This window comes from Calliopsis andreniformis, chromosome 9 (genome assembly GCF_051401765.1).
Source record: "Calliopsis andreniformis isolate RMS-2024a chromosome 9, iyCalAndr_principal, whole genome shotgun sequence".
Classification (NCBI taxonomy): Eukaryota; Metazoa; Arthropoda; class Insecta; order Hymenoptera; family Andrenidae; genus Calliopsis; species Calliopsis andreniformis.
The window spans coordinates 21,827,672-21,852,384 of record NC_135070.1 but is presented as its reverse complement, the minus strand read 5'-3'; the positions used below and the strand labels follow the sequence as shown (position 1 = coordinate 21,852,384).

The 24,713-nt window shown below is 50.6% G+C and overlaps 1 protein-coding gene across 2 annotated transcripts in view; it reads right to left on the bottom strand.

Annotated features, from left to right (window-relative positions):
• Positions 1-24,713, bottom strand: part of Tio (zinc finger domain-containing protein tiptop) — a 65,989-nt gene that overhangs the window by 28,711 nt on the left and 12,565 nt on the right. The window contains exon 1 of one of the 2 annotated variants that reach the window (XM_076384731.1): positions 10,084-10,556. The exons of the other annotated variant lie outside the window; for it this stretch is intronic. The gene's annotated coding sequence lies outside the window, so the exon portion shown is untranslated. Of the gene's footprint in view, positions 1-10,083; positions 10,557-24,713 lie in introns of those variants that run through there. 2 annotated transcript variants of the gene reach the window in all.

Sequence of the window (24,713 nt, the reverse complement as noted above, 5' to 3'; positions counted from 1 at the left end):
GGAATCTATATCGTTGAGGAAAACGCCGTTCAAACGATCGCTTAGAACCGTGCTGACAGTTTTCTTCGGAGAAGATCGAACGAGTTGAAGAAATTTGGCTGATAGCTGCGCAAAGAAGAAGCAGTATCTACGTACTTACATAGAGAGGGAATAGAATGGCGAGGAAAAAAGGTATAGGGAAGAGAGAATGAGGATATGAGAAAGGGGGTAGAGGGGGCAGAGGGGCAGAGGGGCAGAGAGAAAGAGAGTAAATGGCGGCAAGAGGGAGCAAGGTAAGTAGGTATAAAGGAGCGTGACTGGACGTGAGTTCAATACGCGGCCCTCGAGCACAGCTGTCACTGACATCGCCGCAATTCGAAACTGACCACGACAGCTAACCTCGGTACCGGCGGACCACAACGGCGGAAACTTATACCAGCCTTCCGATTGATACGTCCTGGCCACTCACTATACGCCGAAGGGGACGGATTAGTCGGCGGATGGCAGTCTTCTCGTCCTCCGCACTTCCCCTCTATTTCACCTTACAGTTCGATCCAGTCTCCTCGACGACCGGACCGAAGCGAGACGAAGCGAAGCAAACCGCCCCGCTGTTCGCGTCTGATCTCCCCACCAGATTTTGCCGTAAATAAATTCTTCTGTAACCAAACACAACTTCGATTTCTAACTCGAATTCGATATTTCGTTGCGTCTGTCTGTGTGCCTATATCGGTTTGATCGAGCAACTGGACATCACGTGAGGCGATCAAGGAGGGATTCCTTTTCAGAAAGAAATAGTAATAGTAATAAGTAATGTTGCTGCCTCTAGAGAATAACCGACCTTTTAATAGATGGACAAATAAGATGGGCAAATAAGAGAATTCGGAAATTGCAGAGTCATCGTGGGAGCGCGAGAAGGAAAAGGTTCGGTGTCGTTCGTGGTAGGTAGTCTTTCTTAGATGAATCGAGGAACGTGAAAGGTACTGAGCTAATAAGGACCGGTACGATAGTAGTGAGTACGAAAAAACGATGGTATGTAGGTAGGAGGAGAACGAAGCGGGCGAGAGAGGGGCCAAGAAGAAAACGAAGAGAAGGTAGTTGGGACGTAGTCGACCGGTCGATCCTTCGTAAGAAGGGCGAGGAGGTGATTGATGGAACGTCAGTCATGGTGCAGCCATCAATCTCCCGTACCTATACCTTTATTATTTATTATCCTTGCCGCTACGGACATTTTGCTTCAGGTACGTTCGTTCGGCCGCGTTTCTCTCTCCATCCATTCTTTTCTCTTGTGCTTTCCGCGCGGCGCGGCGACGCGGCGGCGCGGCAGCGCGGCTGAGGCCCAAAGCCTGCCAGTGACGAAGCAACGTTTCAGGTACCACCCCATCTTGTATTCACTGCGTGCGCGATGGTGTCGCGTGTAATCTCGATTGTTAAAATATTTACGAACCGAATTTCCAACCTTGACGACTCGGGAAGCGTTTTTGGTCTCAAAATTTTATACTTTATTCGGTCGAGAAAAGGTACGGCACTGTTCATCGATCATCGCGTTGTTCATTTTCCTCGATGCCGACTCTATTTTTTTTCTTTGCCGAAACGATACGACAGCTATTTACATATGTAGGTATGTTTGATAACCGTAAACCACCCAATGCCACAAAAGAGCGGTCAGCGTTCTGTGTGCACATTGAACGAGACAAACGCGTTTACAGGACAAACGATTCTTACGCTCGTCTTTGCTGCGTCACGAAACAAATGCGCTTTCGACCAATCATCGTGGTGCCATCCACGAAGACGACGATCACGATGACGCCACGGATGATGACTCTTCGCAGCTGTCAATCCGATCGTCCGAGGTTCGACGGTTTCGAGTCAGCTGCGAGAGGCTCGATTCCATCGAGCGAACCGCTGTCCTCGCGAGGACAAAAAACTTGAGCGTATAGTTATGGAGAAGAAATCGGTTCCCTTCTTTTAGTTCCATACCCAGGCACGAGTCTATCTCGTCGAGCGTATCGTAGCCTGCTGCGTGAAACGATATTTAAAGTGTTTATCGCGTCGCAAGGGCCACTGAACGGTTTGCTACGCTGATCGTGGAGAGAAGAGAGGAGGAAAAAAACGGACGTCAAGGCGAAAAGTAAGAAGAGAGGGGAAACTCGTAAAGAGAAGGTGGGCGCATCGAGCACCGGCGTGGCGGCGGAAAAGTTGACGGCTTAGACGTTTTAAATTTCTCGAGGCATTTGAGAAGACATCGAGCAACTCGATCTCCCGAGCCGGACGCTGGGGATACCTGCACCTGAGCCTCTTAGATACTCTTTTTTATCTTGTTTCTTTTCTTTTTTCAGAGCTAAACAGGTTACGTATCTGCTCACTCTTCAGAAGAATAATAGCTGATTCTAAGTGGCGAAATTTCGCGAGGTAATCGTAGGTGATTCGTTTTTTTTTTGTTTTTTTTTTTTTTTAGAAAATCGTACAGTACTATCCATAATGGATTTTCCACGAGTTTTCCATGGAAATGAATCGTTTTCCCAGTTGCGCGTCATTAATTGTTAACAGGGTATAATGCGACGAAGCGACCGCCGATAATTAACAGGCAAGCAAACAAGTGCGGCTTGTGCATCGGTGTTACTCATTAATATTTTAATTATTCAAAATAGTCGTACGGGCACGGTATATAGATATGCACGGCTGTATGTGCATATATGTATGCGTCCATGCATGCGTGTGTGCGTGCGTGCGTGCGTGCGTGATTGCGTGCGCGTGCAAACGGATTAGGTTTTACATGATTTGAGGCAGGTCAAGATCGGGTATACGAACGCGTACAGTAGGTATGCGTGGAAGTGGGCGAAGGGGCGAACAGGCACACGAGCGAACAGTGTACGAGCGAGTGTACGAGCGAGCGAGCGAACGAGCGAGCGAGCGACCGACCGACCGACCGACCAGCCACGGGCCTCTCTTTCATTCATAGCTAAGCGACGCTGTTTATGAACGGACATACCTATTATGTAATGCATCGTCGGCAACGAGTCTTTTTATATCCACCACGTGGTTCAACGCTGGATTACGCGTTCCTCGCGGCTGTTCGACCATTCGCAAGCTATGCCTGCGGCTAATTCGCGCGAGACACTCTAGCCTTCTTTCGCGTAGCGAAACATACCTACATATACCTATAGATATATGTACATGCGCCTATGTGTCACGCTTGAAATCACGGTCGAATGATCCCACTATCCGCATCCAGTGCCTATCGTTATTGTCCGGGACGAATCATCGATCGGTGGTTGCGCGATCTACTTAACTGTTTTCCTTTCTTCGTTCCTCGATTGAAGCAAAAAATATTCTTCGATCATAATTATCGATAGGCTTTTCGATCGATACCTTCGAGGCGGCGCGGCGAAGTCCTTGAATCGTGCTCGGTCGTCGATGCGTGGAAGCGGGTTAATTGGAATCGTACTCGCGCGTTTCATGCGAATCGATCCTATCGTTACTTTCTTTCGTTGCTCTTTCATTCCCCTACCACCTTCATCGCCCTCCTCCTTCCGTCTATCTTTACCTCTCGACAATCGATAAAATTCTGACGAATGACATCGCGTGGGGAGATCGTACACGACTATCGACGAAACCTCTAGTCAGAGTATTAGATTAGACGGCTTGCGAATTGATGCCACGAATCGACCATCTAACGACCTACTCATGCATGGGAAACACTAGAAAGAGGTTTCCCGTACATGTAGCTAGGCATTTACTAATTGTGTCCCATTAGAACTAACGAGAAGTCCCCTAGAAAACATTGCTCCTAATGCTTTCCAGGGGACATCTCACGAGACACGTACAGGACCTACTCTGTGATCGTTAGTGAGACAACTTTCGATCGATGCAATGACTAAAGTCTTGTTCGCACTTTCAGTGTCGCGCGAAAAAGAAATACTTTAATACCGTTCCTACGTAATCAAGGAGCTATCACTTGGCCATATTATATATAGACTGCAATAATAACAATACGAACGAGTTTTGCTGGATAGGACGTTCGGTGATCGGTCGACGCTCACTCACTCACTCACTCGCTCGCTTGCTTGCTTGCTTGCTTGCTTGCTTGCTTGCTTGCCCGCTCGCCTGCCCGTCTATCGATCAACCTTGTCAAAAATAATCGATCGACTTGACGAGATTAAACCGAGTCGGTGGTGTCGACGAACCAAACCAGACGTTAATACGAACGTCCAAGCGGACCGATCGGTCACGAAGTTTCGTTCCATCGTGTAATATAGCTTGTTCGAAACTATTGAAATGGTCGCACAGGTTACGGAATGGATGCATCGAAGAATCGAAAATTCAGTTTGACGTTAGCAGAACACACCTTTCAAAGATGAAAACCTTTGCGACGAGCAACCTGCTGAACACCGTTACCCCCTATAATCATCGTTTTCGTCGTCTATGACGACAGTGCAACTTCTTCTCGTGAAGAATCAGTGTCCCTGAACGGAATATCACTGTCGTTCCTTCCACTTTCTTCCCACACAACGAATCGCGCGTCGACAACGTCGTGATTCATCGGTTTACACGTGACACAATACCGTTATAGGTGTGTGGGCATACGCGTTACGCGCGTATCCGAGAGGATCGAGAAGCAGCTCGCGATCCTATCCTACTGACAATACCTAGACGCACGATAAGACCCACTGCTGTCTCGATGGGAGATGGGAGATATTAATTTGTCGTTAGAATGTAGTCGGTCGTATCGGAATCGAGAGGAGATCAAGAGAGGGCGACGCGATGTTTTAGAGAATCGGAGAAAGTGGTTGAGAATAAGATAGAGAAAAGGAACATTGAAGGAACATTGAATTGCTCGTCGAGCAAGTGGGTGACACGAGTGTGTCGTGATATTTCGTTGACGCCAGGCGAACAATAATTATTACTCGCTGTTAGACGGGATTCCTCGTTCACCCTTCGAAAAAGAATCTCTTGAATGGACACGCCGCATTCTGGTCTGTTTCCTTCAAATAATCCGTCCAGTGGTCGCGCGAGAAAGATGCGGTATTAAGCGGTTTGAAATTTCGCCTCATTTAGTATGCGAATCGATCGTACTGAAGCGAAGGAAGAGGAGATCTTGGCCAGAGTGATTAATCATGCGATACGTAGCTGGTATGACGCGCGAAAGTGTGCAGTTCGTAGCTCGCAATCCGTGGAAAATATTGTAACCAGTTTTGTCATCGATACGCGATGCGTGGTTATCGAACGCGTGCGTCGCATCGTTCCGCCACTCTGACGATCTCTGTCGGATCACGATAACGCAGAAAATCGAAACGGTTGACGAATCGTAGAATAAAGTACGCGACACGTTCGAGAATGATTTACGATGCAGAAGCGAGAGAACGGGGGCCGCGTCGCGCGTCCACGCGTCCGCGCGTCCAATGCCAACGCGACTCTCTCTAGCCTCGCATAGCGGAATACTTCTGTCCTGCGAAATCCGGAGAGCAACGACGCGAGTAACGACGCTGGTGATTCACCGAGGAATTTTTCTCCACGTGGAAGCGAGAGAAAATTTATCGGTCTATCGCGAATAGATAAAACGGCGTCGTTCGTGTTTCCGGACTTCTTCCACTAGCTACTAACTGCGAGATATTTTCCGTTCTAGTTCTCTTTTGTCAACGTTACGCGCCAAAACTGTGCACATGCACGTGTCGAAGAAACCTGTGAACAGTGAATGAAAGCAGATTCGAGTGGACTGTTTCGTGGATTCGAAGAAGAAGTTATGGAGAAAATGTATGGTAAAAGATATGCGTCGAACGTCAATGCGCAAAGGTGTAAAAAGTCGTAAATTCAAGCGAACATTAATATTATCGTATTTCACACATTTCTCTTTGAGAAAACTATATTAGCTGAGACCGGTTCGATCGATAGTCGCGATAAAAAGGTAAATTACCTTTCGCGTTGAATAGACTACACGTACCTATTTATGAAGTCGATGCTTACGACGGAAACGAGACGATATCGGGAAATAACCAGGAGCGGCTTTTCGATTATTCGTTGATGCGGTCCGTTTCAGTCGACCTATCTTCGCGGTCAGACTCGTTATCGATAATTAAAAATTGTCAAACGCACTTTGGTTGGATCGACGCGTCGCCAACCGCGTGGAATCCAACTCGAAGTAGCCCGAGGGTCATCGCGGCTGAATCGAGCAAGGGTACAGGGAGAGGGGAAGTAGGGTGCGGAGTGCGACGAGGTGAACAGAGGGGAGGCAAAGAGAACTGTCGGTTATACATGGTTGCACAATCATTAAGCTAGTGTATTATTATTCCCTGGATATTAATTGATTTCGAAAATATAATTTTCTACGCGACCGATCAAAACCGCGTTTATCCTCCCTGCTCTATCCACAATTCTCGTCAGGCTTCTACCATCTTTCTCTTTCGCACGCTCACTCTCCTGTACCACTCTTCTCCGTCGACGGCCTCGTTCCATGCGATATTTCGCGAGCGGCACAGCGCACCGACTCTGCGAATCGAGGGTCGTCTTCCTCTGCGTCTTTCAGACGTTTCGTCGAAAGCGATTACAGAGGGGCGCGTTTCGAGCTGCACAAGATAAAGGGATACCTATCTAGAAGAAGTGGAGAAGTGGAGAAGTGGAGAAGAGAGGAGCCGAACAGGAGTGAGCTATTGCGTTGGACAGAATTTCTAGCGAAAACAGCCGCGATAAACAGAAGTAGAAAATCGAAAGGTACGCACAGATCGTAATTCCAAGTGCAACGATAACCTTTCGCGGTGCTACCCGTCGCGCGTTGCGATTGCACACACGCGCAATCGATGCGTGAAAATGGAAATCGAGTGAAATGGATTCGTTCGATCGGAAAAGCGTGCGAGCGAGTAAGCGCTGCGCGACCGAGATAGAGATACAGACAGAGATAGACGGACAAACGGACAGTCGGATAGATGGACGGAGAGGAAGAGGGAAAATTGTGTCGAAGAGAGAAGAGGAAAGAGATGTGGAGAGATGTGGAGAGAAGTGGAGAGAAGTGGAGAGAAGTGGAGAGAGTGAGAGGGAACAACCGAACGGCCGCAGGTCGCGGCAAATTAGCGCCATCGCAAATCGCTAATATTTTTTTGCGTTCGCGAAGAGTGACTTTTTTTGTTTCGTCTGTTTGAATTCGTTTCTTGCATGACGTATTCATCGCGATAAAACCGATACTGCGTTCATCGTGGGGCATGATTTTGATCAAAGAGTTTTTCATCGTGAAATTTATACGAACAACAATTTGAAACGAACCAACCATCGTCGTTTCCCGCGATGCGATGTCACTGTATCGCCACTGCGTGGAGGCAACGATTCATCGTTGACGCACGAAAAAGGTGTCGACGTCGGCTTTGCTCATTTGGTTGCCTAGCGGTTGTCGGGGGAGCAAAGAACGTCTAACCCTGGAGCGGGCCGGGGGGAGTGAGAGAGAAGAGAAGAGAAGAGGCAGGGAGAGAGTAAGGTCGCAGATAGGTAACGAGGAGGTTAGCGCGTGTTCACGTTCAGCAAGATCGTTCATTGAAACGTTAGGTAGCCCTCGTTCGGAAGCGGCGTCCCTCGACAGTTTACAGCCACTGGACGCGTTCGTTTGCCTCGGTAATAATCTTGTCTTTCTTCCCACGATCCTTCGTACCTTTCGATGGATGGACGCTTGCCGTTTACGAGATCTTTACGAGCAGGCGAGATTTAAATGCGCGCGCTAAGCTTGCCGTTCTCGTAGCGGCGCGGCGTTGGCTGATCGGGCGCCACTAGACATCAAGAGACACGTACGAGACCATAAACAAAGCCCTCGTATTGTTCCTCGGTTAACTACACGTTCTCTTTCCGTGTCCTCGAAGGGTAACGAATTGGAGGAAGAGAAACTCGAGTTAATCGATCGCAACGCGTTACAGCTACACACCTTGCGAAACGACGATAGTGGCGACTGTTAACAAAGAACCTCGATCCAATGTCCGTTCTCATTCGTACGGAAGACAAAATGGGACTAAAAGCATGGACTTGCTCGGCATGGTTTTGACTTTCTTCGTAACGGGGAAATGCCGAGTAAAAGCGAAAAATAGAAGAGAAAGGGAGAAAGGGAGAAAGGGGAGAAGGGGGCGAAAGGGGCGAAAGGGGCGAAAGGGGCGAAAGGGGCGAAAAGGGAGAACGCAGAACCGAGACGGAGAGATCGCGAGAGACCGAGAGACTGGAAAGTTGAAAGAGAGCCCCCGAAGGCCCGAATATCGATCTCATACATAATTAAATACCGACCCGGCGGAGCATCACAAAGAGAGCTTACTTCGGCTTTGATCTGCTGACAGACGGGGCCCGTCATCGCAGACTTCAATAGGCGCTACTGAATCGCGGGGGTGTGTGCTATTGCAACTCCAGTTCTAGCTCGCGCGCGCGTCTTCCATCCAGCCTGCTCTCCCATGGACCTTGTCTGTCGCACGTCGCGTCGCACCGCTTGTTTACCACTCTACGTACAATCGTCGTGGTCGACGAGCTGTCGCCGCGTGTTCTCGCGCCTTCCCCTTAACTAGGAACACTGAAACGAACACGAGCGAATTCTTCGACGTTATTTTCGGCCGAGTGATCGTTCACAATTTTTTCGCAATCATCAGGGGTAGGTATCCGATTTTGATCGAAAATCACAGACAAGTGGAAAGGTTATCGCGCGAAGAAAACACGCACTAAGAGTTAATCGAGCTTCGGAATGACATGCGGTTTTTTCCGAGCATGATGACGCCAGTAATGTCAATCGCTCGCGTCAAGCCAATATACAGATTTGAAGATTCGTAATTGAGGTGTAGTAAAAAATGCAAAGAGCTGTCTCTGTCGAATCGAAGACAACGATAGATCGAAAATCCTGCATTTGTCAGTTCTGAAATGCTTAACGAAGTGAACAACAATTATACCTTTGCTACTTTCTTCGCCTCGGAATTTTCGATGACTCGACGTATATCCAATATAGGAATATTAAAGGCGCTTAATGGTGACAGGGCCGATGTGATTTTCTCTAGTGACGTCATCTCTGTCTCGCTCAATCGATGAATTGCAACCGGCAGAATTCAATGAAATTATTTAAAAGCGTATTTACGAACAGCGTTATCTAGTTTCGAGACTACTACCATCGCACCAATTTCCATGCAGAGTTCACTAATTATCCTTTACGATTATTTCCACGTAATAATAGTGTATCGTGTCCACGATTAGATGCCACCGTAATCACGAGGCGCATCGCACCTCACGCGGTAACGCGTTCACTGTTTCGGACGAAAATCACTCGAGCAGCTTTCGTTCTCTGACCAATCACACAACGGCATCCCCCTCGACTTTTCGTAAATCCTCAGCTCTCGCGATCGAGACCCACAGTCTCAACTGTCAACTCCATGTTCTAAAACGACAAAAGTGTTTCCAAGTATGCGTTTATTAGAAGTCGGTAATCCTCCCCCTTGCGATGCTTAAACGAATCGAATTAGCCGACTACCGATACCTTTGCTATGGTATATCGCGTATGCTCGTGAAAGGAAAAAAGATGTGCGCGACTACACACCTGTGTAGTTACGATCGCCAGCAGTACGATGCGTGTCGGCAACCGAGAGAGGAAGAAGAGAAAAGAAGAAAAGGAGTGATAAAGAAAAACGAGAGAGAAGAGGAAAGGGGGAAAAGTTAAAGGAGAGGGAGTATAGGCGTGAGGAGAGGAAAGTCTGAACGAAAGTTGGGTAGCAAAATCGAAAATTGAAACGAAATGTGATTCGAACTCACGGCGTGCGATTGGGTAGCGTGAGAGGGGAAGTTTTGGGTGCGAGGTTTGACGGTGTTTCCTAGAGACGAAAAGAATGGCTTTATTTGTACAAGCCACGTCAGTGCGTCACAGAGGATCGCCGAAGCCATTGAAATTGTAGGAAAGGATGCAGGATCTCTTTATCGTGTTTCTCAGTGAAAACTGTTTATCGCGTAGTAAGTGGAGGATGAACGAGATGGCTCGGTCTCGTCGTCTCGTAAGTTGAGCTGTCGCAGGAGAGGGGAATGTCGGCGAGGTGTAGAGGCGCTCGCGCGCTCGCGCGCTCGCGCGAACAGGTCCGGTTAAAAGAAACGTGAAAGGTAGAGCGAGAGAGAACTCACCGTGAAGTAGTGGTTCCAACGCGCGTAAAACGTCAGTTCCGATGAATCGTCGACAGGAGTGCCGGTACGTCAGGAACGATTATCCTGGTCGCGCGTACGGCAGGAGCGACGACGCGGCGCTTGGACGACGAGCATCGGGAAGCGCGTTGTCCACTTTGATTCTCTTGGCACCATATCACCGTGTCATCCTTACGGATCTCCCACCCACGCAAAGACAATAAAAATAAAGACGCACCACTCACTTAACTGGTTTGCCGCACGTCAATCGCCTATCACTTTTCTCTCGAAACGTTTCCTCTGCCTTCTCCGAGTACGCGCACACCTCACCGACCGTAATTTCTCATCGTTGCGAAATTACATTAGTGCGGGCTAATGCGTCGACCGTGCGAAGCGATCGGGACACGCGACGAGCCCGCGTCAACGAGTCACGATTTCGCGGTAACGCGATGCATGACTGATCGTACGGAGCGGAGCAAAAGTAAACACCCTCCCACGACGACAGCACGTGGCGCACTGACGGCTCCGCGGTCATCTTCCCCGTCTCTGCCCCCTCCACTACGCTCCCATCGCCGCCGATGCATCTCTTCTCACCCCGCCGACCCCTACCCCGAACCGATCACCCCACCCCGATCCCCCTGCCGCACTTCTCCTACGACCTACCACTCTTCCCCGCTTCTCCCGCTTCCCCGCTTCTCCCGCTTCGTTGCGCTCCTACACTCGCCGCTCCTTTGCCACGTTATACCTCTCCCCCTCCACCCGCCTCGCCTCGCCTCGTCTCGCCTCGCCGCTCCTGAACCTGTCCCTCCTGCCCTCTCGCCCTCGCCCTCCCCGCCTATCCCGCCTCCGCTGCCCCTTTCGCCCCCGCTCGAACCACTCGTTCCCGTTCTCGTCCCATTCGGAGCCCCGCGCCAAACGGACCCTCCCTCCCCCGCCTCAGCCCTCGGCCGGGCCGCAGCAACTACCCCTTCGCCCGCGGCCCTGACCTATCCCCACCGCCACCACACGCACCGGCCCGACGTATTTCTCCCCCCACTTCCGCCTCATTCCACCCACGCCCCCATCCCACTCTTTCCAGTTTCACCAAGAGACTCTTCCTAGGTCTCGCGACTTCTCCGCGTTTCTCCTTCCTTCCTCTTCATCCCATATTCCCCCACCTTGTGTCTTTCTACCAGCACCTATACGCGTACTCTCTTTCGCGATCATCCTCAGTCCGATTCCTTTCTTTTAGCATTCTTTCGCTTCGCCACTAGTCCCTCCACGGTGCAAATGTATGTATACATATACCTACTCGCTTATTCTCGCAACGAGAATATATCCTGTACACCTAAACCGTTTAGACAACAATCGATCACTCTTTCAACGTTCATTTGTCAATCGATTCCACAGATTTTCGTTCAAACGAATCTATATTCTGTTTCGCTCCTGCGATGCCATCGACGACGACCAATGACCTACAGAATAGGAAGAAGGTTGCACAGTGGACCACGAGGAACTCCGAGCAACAGACGCATCTTGGATATATGTATGTAGGTATTTATACGTTACAGGGAGTTTTGGGTGAGAATCGGAAAGATCGAGGGAGACACAGTGATACAGTTACGTTCGAAATTACGTAATCCTTCGCGGCGATCTCGTTGAAGTTGCTTTCCTTAAGAGTTAAATTTATAAACGGTAATACGATTTGCTTAATAATGATTTATTGCTTGGTCGCGATACCATTTATACCCGTAAATACTTGCACGTTGACGTTTATTGCGTCGATGTTACAGAGCCCGTCCACGCCCTTTCCTTTTAAAAGGCTGCTGGTCAAAGTTTCGTAACTACGCTTCTTTTACGTCATTGATTAGACAACGTTGGAGCATTTGACGATGATTCTGCCGTTCGTACGATATTCTCAAGCCTTCTACTTAAATAATTCTCGTCAGAAAATTTTCCTCTGTTGGAGGAATACATCGCGCAGTTCTATGTCGACGAGCACCGAATTTAAGACGTATTTTACTGACCCTTGTTAACGCAAGAATGTAAATCAGCTTGTAATGGCATGACGGACGAGGATTAAGTGGGGTGCGAAGACGAACCACGGATTCTGTGAGAAGATAACAAAGTGCCGCAACGCAAGATTGTCGACGATGGTGGCGACGAAGAGGAGGACGAGGACGAGGACGAGGACGAAGACGAGGACGAAGACGAGGACGAAGACGACGAGGAGAACGACAACGACGACAACGACGACAACGACGACAACGACGCCAACGACGACAACGACGCCAACGACGACGACGACGACAGTGACAACGACAACGACAACGACAACGACAACGACAACGATAACGACGACGAAGATGACGTCGAGGGCGACGACGGCGACGTAGTTGGCGACGGTGGTGGCGGTGACGATGGCGATGGCGATGGCGATGGCGATGGCGATGGCGATGGCTGTACAGAGCTGAGTGAGAGAGAGTCGATGGGTGGGAATAGCGGCAGCACCCTCTCCTCCTGCTCCGAAGCATTAGGAGTTCGGTAATAAATCTCGTTGAAAAAACACACGCGCGCAAGTACCTACAGACACGTACACGAGAGCACGCGTCCGTGCGCGTGTACATGTATTCTCGAGCAAGGGTCTCAGACAGTTCCGCTCTCTTCCTCGCGTATATCTCGTTCGGGCCGTACATCTGTGCTCTCCGAGTACAACGAGCGCGAGAAAGAGAAAAGCCGGTGGACCGTAAGGAAGGGAAGTGGGTAGGGCGGCGGGGGCCGTCATACCCCTCCAAGCTTTAGATCTTTCCCCCGTCTCGTCTCTTCGTCGCGGAGTACCGTGTCCGACGGCAACGAGGTCGACATGATCTATGCACGGCGTGCAGAGGCGAGTGTCACCGTTTGCTTGATGCATTGGTCCTCACCTGAGCCCTCCCCTCGGCGTCGTTTCTTCGTCGTCTTGGCCGAGCCCACCGACATAACTCCCCCTCCTCGCTTGTCGGTCCGCGGATCGCGGAACACGGGCCATGGCTCGCTTGCTTACGGCTTTTCCTCTCAGTCTGTCCTCGCGATGTCGGTGAAAGTTCCGAGTTCCCATGAAAATCTAAGGTCGGCCACGCGCGTGCCTCCATCCTACCGAGTATGTGCCGTTTATAACTGCTCGCGATTCGCGTGTAACCATGCTACGAACGATCGCCGTCGAAGATCAACGGTCGATCGAACGAATCGAAGACGAAAGGGTGAGGTGTAAAGAGGCACGATGAGGGCTGTGTCGGAGGATGAAGGATGTAGGGGCGGCGGGATGGGGAAAGAGGGTACTGTGAGAAGCGTAGAAGGGACCAAGTTCGAGTAGAAGGCCCGACGCGAATAGTACGACGATGGTTACGTTCTACGGATCAGAGAGCTCGATAGCGTGCCGAAGTCGAGGCGAACGGCAATAAATCCATTTTTCGTGAAGGGTCGGTCGAGGGGCGAGAGCGAGCCAGGGTCTGATTAGCAGCCTGACTCGCCGTACAGGATGACAGCCGGTGAGTTATAATATTGCCCATCCATCTATTTATCTACTCCATCGCCTCTCTTCTCCCCAACGCCCTGCTCGTATGGTCCCTTTGCTCCCTCTCCTCTCCTTCCCTTCCTTCCTCACCCCACCACGCCCCACCCCGTCCTCCTCTACTCCCTTCCTCCCTCATCTGACGATCCACTGGCAGTCGTTCCTGTTAACTTTCGCGGGAATCCCAAACCTAAACGCCTATTTTTTCGATACATTTCTACCTACTCCTTACTTCAATCACGAAAACCGCGTTGCGTGAATGTCAAACTGCACGAAGGAAAACTCTGCAGACAATGGAAAGGAGAAATTAAGTTTGCGCGAAGGCGAACGTCGCGGCGCGGCGTGGCGCGGTGGGGGCGGTGGGGACGGTGGGACATCTCTCTATACATTTTGAGCTGGAAAGACGCGGTGTCCCGAACTTTCGACGGGAACCAGTTCATATATCTGAAGTATGGCTGCCATAAATAAGCGACCTGTCCGTTTGCTCTGTTCGCCCAACCTCTTGCAAATCTTTCCTCTCTCCTCTTTCTTGGCGGCTCGTTTCGTCTGCCTCTCTTCTCCTTGCACCGGAATTTCTCGAGATCGTAATATCGAGGTCGTGCGTACCGAATCAGTCGCCACAGAGTCTACGCTACCAGCAAAATACATGGAAACAGATGACACGCGAACGCGTCTCTTTCTGGTTGCTCTGTTCGGATGTGCTAACGAGATGCACCGTCGTTTTACCCTTCGTATCAACTGCGCAGACTTAACGCGTACATGGAATATGTACGTGACCCTAATTGTTGAAAGCATCGATGTGACAAGCAACCGGATATCGGACGAATGAACGAGAAAGAGATCGAATAGGGCAAAGCGGGGGTGATTTATGCTAAGTCGCTGATGCTAGGTTCCAGGGGTTCTAGGGGTTCCAGAGTACGTACCACGATGCCGAGCAGCCATCTTGGGGACCCTTTTTGTTTCTCCGGGGACTCGGATCGATTGACAGACCCATGCCTTTTTCTCTTCCTGTGTTATAGGACGCGTGGTTATACGCGTGGTTATACGCGTGGTTATACGCGTGGTTATACGCGTGGTACCTACATATGTAGGTATAATACAGAGGTACATACACGCATGATCGTACTTGATAAGAAGAAGAATAAAACAAGTATATAATGGAAAGATTTAGAAACGTTAAAGGCGCGATTACATTGAATTTTGCGATGGTCGTTGTGTGTAGATAGTCTAAGTAGATAATCAGAAGGCCGTCGAACGGATAGAGTACACGAATTTCGACTTTAAAATCGTTCTTGTGTTTCTCCCTATACGCTGTCAATTCCATGCGTCTTCGACATTCTTCTCGTTTTGTTTAAATCGTGAAAACCGTATCGCTGTCCGTTCTGATTCCTATCCGTCAGCGGTGGTCAGATTTACGACGTCGTAGAGGGGACCCTCTGGCCCTGCCGGTGGGCCCGAGGGTCCTCGTGCAACAATGAAACCACGCCATTTGTCACAGAGGCGCTTCCTCTGCTTCTAATAAACGTTCGTCCTACCGTCATGGTACAGTCGTGCCGTAACGTGCAGCACGGATCGACCTTTGCTTTCGCTGCAAGGATCGTGATCTCTCGGGTAACCACGACGTTGTCTCTGTTTCTCCGCTTCTTTCCACATTCTCCATCTCGCTCTTTCTTACTCCACCTCTTCCTCTGGCTTCCGCGATCCATCGCTGCTTCTCGCTCGCTTTCATACTTCGTACGACCACTCGTCCACTCTTGGTTCCGAAGAAGAGATCGAGGCGCGCAGAGAGAAGGAGAATGAAACGGAGGCGAAGGGACAACAAGCACGATGGGATACAACGAGCCCACGTTCGTACTTTCACATGCCGGCACAATGCACCGACGACCCATCGAGAGGAGGAATTGTCATACAAATTGTCGCTTATTCAGCGACGATCCTAAAGCGAGGATGTAGCGACTAGAGTGTACGGAGCCGGTAGGTAGCTCGGAAACAATATCGAGATCTCTATATGGAAAAAGCGATCAAGAAGAAAGGGAGAAATGAAAATGTTTAAGCTGTATGAAAAAGCGCTACTTGCATGATAACGATTGGTGAGTGTCCAGGAGAAGAAAATCTCTGACTCCCAAGGGAAACGAAGAGATAGTTATGCTAGGAAATAGTCCAGAACGACCTCGACCGATTTTCGATTGGTGGAAAACAGTCTGAGAAGGAAAGGATAGAACTGCTCAACTCAAGTTCTCTCTCTTTCTAAGCAACTCGACTTTCAAACACCTTTCACGGTCGAAGGTGGTACGTACGAATTTAAACGACTTTCAGCGGTAGACACCGGACGTTAAATACAAGCTGGTCCGATAAATCCTGAGCGGTGAGATCTTGGATAAGCGAACTCGTCGCAAAGTTGGTCGCAACGATGACGCGATCGATAGCAGAAAGAGCTATACGCGGCGAAGACGAGGGTTACACGACCGAGGTCGACTCTTAATGATTCGGAGAATCAGCGTGACGGGGTTTAGTTGTGGCCGCGCGCGCACAGTTCGCGCTGAGGCGCGATGCGTCGTCGAGTCCGTTGAAGCTGCGGCGCGGCGGTTGCGAGTGCTCGAATCGCATACGCTTTGACGAAAACGCATCGTAGCGGTGGCGTAGCGGTGAAGACGGAGGCTGTATCGCCTGACCATTTCTCGCTCGAGTGCAGCATACACAACAATGCTGTACCGATAGCCTCTTGTCTACTGATGCAGCCGCACCGCACGCCGCTGGCTGCCGCTGGCTGCCGCTGGCTGCCGTTTCGTAAACGGAGCTCATCCACGCTTCTCAACCGCCACATTCTTTTTTCTCCCCAAACGTCACCGTCGATATTTATGGCGAGCCATAGAACCGAGGGGTTCGACCACTCTCCGAGTCTCGCTACACGGCGAGAGCAGAACCAGGGACCCGGCGTAATTCTGTCAGCGTCACGCTCTCGGCTCGACCTCGAAAGAGTCTGCGAAGAAGTAACAGAAGGAACACAAGGAACACCGACACACCAGCGGAGGGAGTAAAACGCGAAAAAAAAGGGTCACTGGAACGTTTCCAACGTTATCTTCATGGTAGCGAGCTAGAAACTGCCTTTCGTTTCACTCCTGCGACATAGCCCTGCTGTTGCGTTACCGGTCAAGGTTGCTATCCTTCGACGCGCGACTCGATGAACGCGCATGCACGTATAATGGACCGATTTTCATCTCTTCTCCAGACGCTGCAACATTTCATTATCATCTAAAAAGTAATTTTCGTAAGCCCGTAACCAAACAGTCGGTGTACTATTTGACCTAGCGCAACTACGCGCTTCGTGCGTCGTGCTTCGAGGAGGTCTACCGAGTCGGGAGATTTATCGCTCTCTGGTTATAATAGCTACGAAAACCAAGTTGCACATCGTGGGTGAGGTAACGCAGCGACAAGCCAAGCGAACGCGACCGATGGATTGCTAGCACCGAAAACGAACATGATTTTCTTCGACATTTCTCGCGGCGATGTGGTCCGGTGTGTGGGAAATTTGTGCCTCTAAGCAGCTGTATCTGTGACAAGTAGGTAAATCCGTTTCTAGCGTACGAAATCGCGCAAAACATTGTGGCGCGTTAAACATCCCGACGAGCGTTAGCTAAACAATGCGTAGCCGCACCTTTTGCTTCGAGATAAGATCGCGATCTCGGAAGACGCTTTCGCTTCGGCTGCGCCCCATCCGAGGATTTTCGTAACGAATCGATTCCAGAGAGCGTCTGCGCCTCTAGTTTAGCCGGTTATACGATACTATATGAAGGAAATCATGTGAGAAGGAGCGTACGGATGGACGAATAGACGGACGGATAGACGGATGGATGGAGGTGAGTGTAGACCGATCAGGTTTGAGCAGCTGTCTGCAACCACGTCGCTCAACTTCACTGTGTCGGATTCGCGGTGGAATGAATGCCTTTCATTATGAGTCTTATCTCCTACCCGATCTCTCGAACCCCTTTTTACCTCCTTTTCGTTGCTCTCCTTTCTCTCATTCCTCCTCTCTTTCTCTTTACTCGCCTCTTATAAGTAGATTCGACAGCGAGGAGTTCACGTTCCCAGAAGATACGACAGAAAAACGAAACTGAACCGAACCGAATGAAATCGTATGGAAAGAAGAAAGAAAAAGAATATCGCCGTCCAACGAAACGCGACACTTCGTTTTGCCTTCTTTTACGATATGGCGTTGATGAAAATCAATCGAACATATACATGTAATTGGAAGGGTTCGCATCTATCGAGCAGAGATACAATTCGTTCGTTCGGGCAATTCTCGCGCATCGATAGAGGCAATAGTTAAAGTAAAGGATAACAGTACCGCGTTTAACAGAGTAGAAGTCTCTGTTTGTTTCGCAGTAGAATTGATTTGCTCGTTTCGACAAAAAGTCGCAGAGTACTCGAAAACCCGATACGTGATTTTATTGTTCCCAGGTCGGAAAACCTGTTCTCCAGTTGTTGGCTCGGGAGCGTCAGCAACACCTGCTGTTATCGTCGATGAGCGCGAGTTCATCTTTTCGAAACAGCGCGTATCTCGCATTCCTCTTCCGAGCGTGTAAACGTCGCGATAGGTGCAGCACGACGCGGTGCAACGCGGCGCTGCGAGACGCGGCGCGGCGCAGCGCGGCGCGGAACGGCGGCGACCGTCTCGTGACAAGCTGGACAGTTTGACACTCGGCTTCCTAACGATCGGTGTCGCCTGTCGCAGAAAAAGGAAGCTTTGAATGCCGATTCTGTGGGCCGCTTGATCGACGCGTCGTCTCCCTGTCGAGACCGTCTCTGTCTCTCGTTCCATATCCTAGATTTTCTTCTACGAGCCACGAGCCAGCTTTGTCCGCCGCCGACCCATTCGAGTTTAACGTTTATTGTCCGCGCGCGACCGTCTTTGTCCTCCTCGTCATTCACCACTCGCGGCGCGTCGCGGCGCGTCGCGGCGCGTCGCGGCGCGTCGCGTCACCCCCGGTTAATGCCACTTATTTTTTAACGAGAAAATTCGCTCGTTGCACGACAATCCACCAGCCTCTTCTCGTTAACGCGATGAAGAAATCGCCAAGAAGGATCGGAAATAAAGGTCCAGTGAAAGGATCCTGCAAATTTCGATCGGTCGAAGAAACAGATCCGTTGTCCCGATCTTGATGTAAGGCAGAGGCAACTGATTTCATCCTCGTCGTTCCTTTCTCTCCCCCTCTTTTCCTCTCTCTTTCCCTCTTCCTCTCTCTCGTCGCTTTCGTTCTCTATCCCTCGATTCGGTCATTTCGAGCAATTGACTTTGATCCATTCGTGCGCGCGTAACATTGAACGCAATTACGGTCAATTTACGATGCCCCTCGGATACTTCTACTTGCCTTGGGTTTAGTAATCGGCCGTAGGTAGAATACGAACGCGTGCTGTTATGGTTTCGAGATATCGACCAATGAAATACAGGAGCAGAGATTTTTGGAGGTTCTACCTTCTCGAAACTGATCCTGCAGCTTGAAATCGGAGGGAAGCCTTTGGCATTGGTCTTGAAGTCAATCTGGCTACCTTCTTGCAAGGAGCAGCATAGTAGGCACGAATCGAGCCGACCATTTACCTTTTCGTGCCTGTTCATCGTTAAAGTCCGTGAATTCGAGTGGATGCCGAGCAGTTCTACGTATAATATTACGTCCTATTAGGGAAGAGAATAACTGCCGGATGAAACGCGACAGTAACGATCAACGAGAAGAGTGGTTCTTCGAGACGTGCGTTAGTTGCGATCATTCCGAAATTGACTAGAAAGAGTAGGTAGCTATGCCCGAACCCTGCGTCGCGTCGCGATATTCATGCAGGATCCGATCAGAGTTTGGCCTTTGCCCATCGAACCTTTTTTTACACTTTTCCGCGCTTTTTCACGCTTCGAGCGCGAACAGTCGGCGGCGCACGATTCTGTTCATGCGTTTCGGTAGAGTCGCTACTCACACGCTTGCGAGACAACAGCTCCAGCGACGAGAAATCGTGAAATCGAGGTGGCGAAGAGGCGAGGAAGCGTTGAATGCGGAGGAGGGTGGTTTTACGTTCTTTCTTTCGGGCGTTGCCAGTGGTCGGGAGGGGAGGATCGTGCCGAAGGAAAATTTCGACTATAAATAGCAGTGTATTCTAAACGAGGTACAGAGAGCGCATTGGATCTAAATTATGAATTTCATCAGCGGCAGCCTGCCGTTTCATTCCGCGTTTTAGCCTCCTACTCACCCCCCCCCCCCCCCCCCCCCCCCGATCCCCACTCCGAAACGCTCGTCTCACCCCTTCGCGTCTGCCAGCTTCCCTCTTCGCCGTCCTCGTTTTACCGATCTTTCGGTTCTTCCACCCTGTCTCTTCTTCGTCCCCGTTCTCTTTACTTTCCGCGGATGGCCGCGTCCCTCGACACCCCCGCCCCGCGGTGCCGCGCCGCGCCGCGCCGCGCCGCGCCACGCCACGCCGCGCCACGCCATGCCGACCCAAGCGTCGTTCTCCTCCAGCGAGAGCGCGCAGGAGATGAAAAGTTCTGGCGAAGACATAAAAATGCGCCGCTGCATTTCCCTTTTAAAATAACGCCCTTTGCTCCTTTTTCAGTTTATTATTATCAAGTTGTGCAGTCTACGCTCGTTCTTCGCGTTTTCCCTAGCCTCCTCTCCGACTTCTGCATCGCTCTTTCCCATTCCCGCGGATCGTCTCGTGCCGACTTTCTCCAAGCCGGTGTACCCTGGACGACCGTATCTTCGACTATAAACCGACGAGCTTGCCCCCTGTTATCCCCGTTTTCCTTGCGCCTCATCTTCCACAGACTCGTGCAACTCTATCCGTAACTTTGCATTTGGGAACTTCCCGTTACGAGAATGAACGTCCGGTGTTTACTCAACTACGAGCACCTGGCTGCGCGCCTCTTGGATAAACCACCGAATCGCGGCATCGTTCGCCGTTCGCCGTTCGCCGTTCGCCGTTCGCCATTCGCCATTCGCCATTCGCCATTCGCCATTCGCCATTCGCCAGTCCTCCAGTTTTCTCGATCTGGGAACTGAGTAAGTATCTACATACTCGCTTCTTTGAACGAAACGATTGCGGAGCGAGCCACGGTTGTCTTAAACATGGTCGCTTAGGTCTCTCGGGTTTGTTCGAATCAACAGATTTATCGGTAATCGATCTGGAATAGGAATCCAATGGTCGTTCTGGCTCGGAAGGCGAAGGATTGAAGGGAAGGGACAAAGGACGAATTTGATCTCGTCAATGCGACGACCTTGAATACGATGACGAACTCGTGACGCGAGAAAGCGTTCCGGTTTAGAGCAGAAGAGAACCACCGCGCGCGGCTATTCTATTTATAGGCCGCCGGGCAAAAACACGAACGATGACGGGGAATCGCGAAGTGCCTTCTCTGAAACTCCACGGAGAGTAACTGAGGAATCGAGAGGAGAGAGAGCGAGAAGGAAAAGGAGACGGAGAAGGCGAAGGAGATTGAAAGAACGAAGAGCGAGGCGATAGTGTAGCAGAGAGAGATGAGATGTAGGTAGCGAGAAACAAGATGCGAGAAGCGTGAAGCAAGAGTGTGAGTGGCAGGAGATGAAACGAGATGGGACGGGATGAGACGGGATGGGACGAGACGAGACGAGACGAGACGAGACGAGACGAGACGAGACGAGACGAGACGGGAAGAGAGGACAGCTGGAGAGCGAGGAAGCGAGCTCGAGCGGGTGCAACGTATGCGAAAGGAGGAGAGAACCGTCGATCAAACGTCGCAAACGTCCGAAGCGTCTGTCTGGAACGAAGACGTCTCCATCAGCCGTCAGATCGAGCCACACGCTTCTCGCTCGCCTCATTTTTATAACTGCTTCAGGGCCGTACATATTTCTGTTGCGTCTCGCAAGCTTAATAGGTAGGATATGGGCACTGAATCACGTGCTCGATTAAAGAAAGCGACAGGGTCTAGTACGGGCAGAATCGAGGCTCAATTCGAGCGCGTTTTCGACTCGTGCAATGCTTCACGCGTTCGTTCGACGAAGGACATCTCTGTTTCTCTTGGCCGTAACGTTTGCTCATCGTGACAGCTCCGTCAGGAGTCGAGCTATACGTGGGTCGAAAGGTGACTATTGTGTGTATATATATATATATACGTGTTCGCCGCACGTAGAGAGCAAGAATAAAGGAGTAGCTGGCGGTCGGAATGTAGTTGGCGAGGAAACGAACCGATAAAATGAGTAGATAGGCAGCTGATACGAGGACGACGCATCGTCCCCAAGTATCGCGGCTAGTTGCGACGCGGTTCAACGTGTGATTATCCATTCCCTTGGGGACCGAGGCGGCAGAAGAGAAACTACGTGGAGGTGGTGCGGCGCGAACGGGAGCAGAGAGCAGCAAAGGGTGATAGAGGAGGAGGAGGTGGAGGAAGAGGTGGTGTAGGATGCAGGGACGGTTATTAGTTGCCACGCCGTTGTCGTTTTATCTTCGTGCCCAATTAGCAAATATCATTCTGTAATGCAACGTGACGGAGCCTCCTCTAAAAAGAGTGCAGCTGCATCGGCATTAAAAAAAAAAAAGAGTAGAAGAAAGCGACGTTCGGTGGATAGGGGATAGGGAGTGAGGGGGAGGAGAAAGAGAGCGTAAAAGAGTAAACGACAAAGATAGCGGGTCCGTTCAAGTTTTTTATTGACATTTTAAAAGGTACCCGAATAATACCGACCGACACGCGTAATAATTATTGCCTTGCTCGCGCTACCGATCGGTAATGCATGGAACGATTCTCGCAACCGGTATTCGACGAGAAAATGGCATCGATCGGCGACTTTAAGCCATCGACCGATTCACACTCCCTCTTGGAACTTTATACGAATGGCTCTCGACGGGCCCCTGCCTTGTAAATTATATAAATAACGATCGATTAATTACCCACACCGATGCGCCGGAACTTGTCCAGGATTCCGTCGTTACGCGAATCCCTCGACTTCCCACGTGCGCTTGCAGATGAAACATTCCGCAGCAGCCGCGAATGAATATCCCGTCTTTTCATTTCGAGCGCAGAATCTAGCCGCGTAGGTACGGGATAGGTATCCCACGTGTACCTTATCAGACATCGTTGAAACTTCTCAAGCGATCCGTGAAACCGAGGCGCGTTTTCTGCGCGCTTCGACCGAAAGAGGTCTGTCAACGGAACGAACCTGAAGACTGAGTTCGGAATAACGTGTGCAAGGTGAAGAAATATCGATCACGAATATGCCCAGGGGAAGAGGGAACGGAAGAAGCGAGGAAAGGGCCGAAGAAATGACTGGTTGGTAGAGCACGGTGGTCAGTCAGGTCGATGTCAGCCCGCTAATTGGCAGCCGTGTCGCATAGAGGTAGCTTTCGAAGCCGGTTTGTGTGGCTTGCTGCACGGCCGCGTAATTCGTAAGCGGTTCTTGCCCCCACTTTCCTTTACGCTCCCGCTCCCTTCGTCAAGCCCCTCTTCTCTTTCGTTGCCCTCGTGCTCGCTTGCCCACTGGCCCGCTTGCCCGCTCGCCCGCTCGTCCGCTCGCCCGCTCGTCCGCTCGTCCGCTCGCCCGCTCGCCGTCCACCTAAGCGTCTCGTTGTCCGAAACTTCGCGCTTTCGTTCTGCGCCACTGCGTGCCGACGCGACGCACCTTCCACCGTGACCTCCCCCTGCCCCTGCGAACACCTTTCGTCTTCGCTTCCTTTTATGCGTTTACGTGTCGCGCGTGGGCGAGCCCAACGAAATGGACAGCCTGTCAGGAAGAGCGACCGAACGAACGATACGAGCGGCCGAATAGGCGGAGAGAGATAGAGAGCAAACGAGTACGAAAGAAAGAAAGAAAGAAAGAAAGAAAGAAACAGTTAGAGAGGCAGAGAGGGGAGGAGATGTGAACTGACACAGAGCGATGTATGCATTCTCTGTTGCAATACATACCAACGAGCTCGACCACCGTTAGTTGGTGTAAGACAACGAGACACCCTGGGTGGTCTTCTCACGTTCGTTCTTTCGAGTTGTGTCGTACGCGTGGACGCGGTCATCCTTTCTAGCCTTACGGATTTCCTTTCTATCGATAGTTTTGAAAGGTGGGAAAGGTGAAATAGTTCTGAAGTATGAGACAGAAATAGAGGAAAGGGAAGAGCAGCCAAGGACACAGTATGTCCGGCGTGGGAGCAACACGGGGTGCAAAGCGACAGAGTAGAGTGGAGGGAAACTGGGAGTAGTAGATGGAGGCGGCGGTTGCTATCTGCACCGTGGCTGACACCTGACGGATAGCCTGGCGTCGGCAACGCGGGATATTAATTTGGTAATTTATGAGGTCCGATTAGGCAGCGCTATCTGTCGAGCTAATGCGCGAACCGTTGGCAGGTCATCGCCAAAGGGCCTATGTTTCGAGCCGCTAGAGGCCCTTCCACCGCAGGGACTTTGAACGACAACTATGCCCCTGGCATCCCCTAACGTTGCGTCACGCACCGACATCTCTCTCTTTCTCTCTCGAACTTCCAACGAGCGTACAAAAATATAGCAGCTTAGCGAAAGCCGTATACGCATGTTCGAGCGAATATGTGCATTTTCTCTGGATGAAAGTACGCGCGCCGACTCTAAACTATCAAGCACCTCTAGCTTCGACCCCAATCAAAGCAGTAGAACCGCGTTACATCTGACGCGTGATAGATGGACGCGCAATGGAAGAACACACGTGGCTATGTACGTGTTACCGAGTTGGAGTGTGTGGGTATCAACGTAGGTGGATGAGGATGAATGGCTCTCGTCAAACGGAAGGGACCGCCCGCCGTTTCGCACCGTAATACGCGTCCGCGTAAGAAGCACAGTAGGTCGGGCTTATCGATGACCAGGCGGATACTTACCTACCAGGGAACAAGCCACTTAGCGACTTCAAAGTCTTACGAGTTGTTCGTCACTCGACCTATCTCAGCCCTTGACCGAGTCTGATTCTCAAGGTTATTCTCGACGAAATCTTTTCTTTCCAACTTCGAGCAATCGTAACTCCCTATGTAGATACCACAACTGTGTTTTGTAATAAGACAAAATCAGGAAGCTACATATGTAACGTCGATTGATATTGCTGCTCCTTGAAGACTAAATCGAAAAACTAAAAGTACAGTTCAA